This window comes from Alligator sinensis, unplaced genomic scaffold (assembly GCF_000455745.1).
Source record: "Alligator sinensis unplaced genomic scaffold, ASM45574v1 scaffold221_1, whole genome shotgun sequence".
Classification (NCBI taxonomy): domain Eukaryota; kingdom Metazoa; phylum Chordata; order Crocodylia; family Alligatoridae; genus Alligator; species Alligator sinensis.
Window position 1 is genome coordinate 613,165 of NW_005841948.1, and position 3,881 is coordinate 617,045.

A 3,881-nucleotide genomic window follows, 5' to 3' on the forward strand; every position below is an offset into this window, starting at 1 on the left:
CATGTTTGACCACAATAATTTTCATATGCAATATTTTTTTCTTTGTCCGCCCCCCCCCCCTCTCCCCAAAGCTGGATGAAAAATGTATGTGTTCAGAAATATTCATTTTGTAACAGTCCTTAAAATCATCAAGAATCATTTTTTTCACTCTTTGCCCATCTTTTAGAAATTCATGGCAGTTTTCACTTAATAAAGGACATGTAAGAAATATCTTAATTTACTTGATTTGACCTTCCTATACTATTACATACTTCGGAAATATGCCATGATAAGTTACTGAATTTATTTAAACAACCAACAGGCATATTTCTGTCAACAGATAAAGTGACCCACACCAGATTATTGTACCAAAAAAGGTTAAGTGACACAACCATCTTTAACTGGTGATGCGGTGGCGGAGTGTGTCCGCAGTCTGACCCACCATGAGAGCGGCGCGTGATCACAATGTTAAGTAGGGCGTGATCACCTGTGGTCTAGCCAACCAAAGACCACCTAATGGACATGGCTGGCCAGCATGTCCATGTGTTCCAGAACTTACCATCAGGAGAGCTTTCTGATTGGCTAAAAATTTTATATAGGGGACCGCACGCCTTGGTGCGGGGTCCCCGGGCTCCGACTCTCGAGACAGACTGATCACCTGTCTTGGGGCCTGGTCAGACCCCTAGGTCACCAGCAGAAGCTGCTCTGGTTGCTCCAAGCGCCATAGCTTACTGCCTCGCAAATCCGGAACATCCTGTACCTTGTCCTAGCCAGACATTGTACTTGTATCGTACTTAGACTGCAGTCTTCACCCGTCACCCGTCGCTTGTCCGTCATCTGTATTCCCTTGCTGTTGTATATAGTTTATCATCTGTATCGTTCTCCAAGTCGTATCACCCACCAAGTTATTTCGACCTACCGTTCGACTGTTGTGTAAGTAAACATCAAGCTTTATTTTACCCCCTCATTGCCTCCGGTGTCTATCTCCCTCTCGCATCTGGCATCCCCGAGCATGTCTGGGTTGGTGTCACCACCCGGTGCCCTACTCAGGACGCAACTGCGGCCGTTTTCCCACATACCTTACGGAGAACGCGCCCATAATTTCTGTCTGAGAAAAACTGATGTTGGAAGAGAAAAAACTGTGCATACTAACAGAATGTATCGTGTCTCACTGATGTCTACTTTGATATATTCTGTGGTATGTTCTATTTATTCCTGTAGGCAAAAGTTAATTAAGTAATCTGTTACTGTTTTGTGATTCCATCTGTTTTTTAAATTTTATTCCAAAAAAAAATTAAAATGACATAAATATGATTCTTTACTCCAGAAGTTACTATGGAATATCAGAATCAAAACAGAAAGAATCCTATTATTATTTTATAAACTGTCAATTTATGGAGGCTTTTATTTTAATAGGTCTCCTACTTCATGATACTCCAAAAGAAATTCTGGTCTGATCACTCAAGAACAGTGTATTTTTTCTCCTCCCACCCCCACCTTCCCCTCCGGTTCTTAATATATTCAGATTAATTGATTTATTTAAATAAACATTTAAAGGCTAAACGCTATTCATTATAGCAATTGCAGTAGCTCTCAACTCATGTTTGCCCAGGAAATGGTATGCAATGATTTGAAGTTTCACAAAATGAACCCTTGATATTATTTCCAGAGTCAGTGACAAGTGTTCATTTAAACATAATGCCCTCCACAGAATCCTGTATGTAACTCATGGTGCTTCAGCCTTTACAGAAAAAAGGCATTTCAAAGAATTGTTGCATTTTACCAAAGGGTAAGGATCTCAGCAAACTGAGTTACTACATTATATACATATATTGCACTCACAAAGAACACAGTTAAAAGATTACTATTCGGCTAGAAAAGTCAAACACTTTGAAGTTAGGAATTCCAATATTCAGGATTCTGTGCTTGTGTATATGCATTATGATACCATTTTTTATTACAGTTTCTATATTGGTTTGTTCCCTAGGATCCCCTGCCTCATTCTATGTGCTAGATGGACACTAATCATTGAATGAACAGCTATTCGATATTTGTTTTCTCTTCATTGTTCAATGAAAGGGTCACCCATTCAATTGGGGTTACCCTCCCAACATATTATTTCCCACATGATATCTAAGCCTCCTTCTGGCTAAAAATAGACTGTTTACTATTACATGGAGTTTTACTGTGGTTCAGCATCATAGTATGTATGTGCTTTATAAACCTTAATTTTCAGTTTCACAACAACCCTTTGAAATGAGGGAGGAGGATATTGTCCTTTTATAAACGTAGAACTGAATCTTAGACTGAGCTGAAACGTTTCCATTTTGGGGTGCTCAGTTTGAGATGATTTAGGACCTGATTTGAGCACGTTTAGTCCTTTGTGCTTTCCAAGAACTGTTTCCACTGAGCTTATTGCAGCTGAGAATATGCAACACTTCTGCAAATCAAACTGCAGGCTCTTAAGTGAGGCACCCAAAAGGATGAGGAACATAGATGTAACCCGGGTGGTACTCAGAGATATACCCCCTCTCCAATTGAAGGGATCAGAGCAGGTGTAGAAGCGCTGTGGGGAGGCGTAGCTACCTGAAGTGCACCGTTCCCCTCCTCTCCATATAGAGCAGAGACTGAACACCTGTTGAGACTTAATTATGCATAGCTTTAATAAGTAAGGAAGGGTCAAGATACAACATATACATAGGAAATATAGGGGCTATAGGTAATATAGGTACAATGGGGTACAAGCCCTCCAGATACCTAGGAGGGATCAGGGGAGCACAAAGGTTCAACAACAGTTATGCATACTTATACTCTATAAAGGATGTCAAGTGACAAAGCATGAGGTGCAATTTCCCAAAATATGAGGCGCAGGCACCCCAGAGCGGGCAGGCAAAAGAGGTGAAGGGAACTCTGCTTCCCAGTAGGGGATTGCCTCTTCCTAGCAGCTCGCCCCTATGGTGCCCTGGTCAGGAATAAAAACCCAGTTCTCTAAAGTGGCAGGCAAGAACTGTACCACTGAGCCATCAGTGCCTTGGCTGCTGCCTGTGGCTCCAGGACTTTAGTCTCTTGACAACCCTCCACATACTACCTGCATGCCAAGCTGCTCAGTCTCATGTTAGGGATCAGAAACCCAAGCTGCTGCCTGCAGCTCACTGCCGCACACTGCCTGCATGCCAAGCTGAGCCACCACCTGCAGCTCTGAGGCTTCGGTCCCAGCCGGGACCCTCCCCACCCCAAACTGCAAGCAGGCTACCTGGCCTCATGCCATGGGTAGGAGACCTGAGCTGCCACCTGCAGCTCCTAGGGTCTCAGTCCCTTTCAGACCCCCCATGCCCTGGCTGGGCACTGACGGGTGGCACTGACGGGCACTGACGGGTGGGCACCCCGGCTGGGTACTTCACGGCTGGTTTTGGGGGGGAATACAATTTGCTTGTTGTTCTGTTTGGCAAAGAGTCTCCAGGGGCAATAGCTGTGCCAGCTCTTCTACACCCTCTCCTCCATCCCTCAAGGCAGCAGCCCACTGGGCGTGCTGCCCTTTTATTCTATCCCAGGGACAAAAAGAACCAATGGGAGAGTGAGAGGACAAGGTTCTCTCCCAGGTCCAATTCTTCACCTCACCCCTGGGTGGGGGTGGTCCTCTGCCATCACCTGGTTGGTGGGGAAGGAGAAATTCCCCCACCAATCAGTTTTGAACTTCAAAACCCAAGGACCAAGCTGTTGCTGGATTTGACCAAATCAAATCGGGACTTTGATCCAAATCAATGAACCAAATCACTGCCCCTGATTCAGGCCAAATCTGAATCCAAATCATATATGGCCTGTTTCGCACACCCCTACTGGAAAGACATTTGCAAACAGGACCAGTAACAAAGTCACTACACCCAGCAGAACTGAGAGTGCCT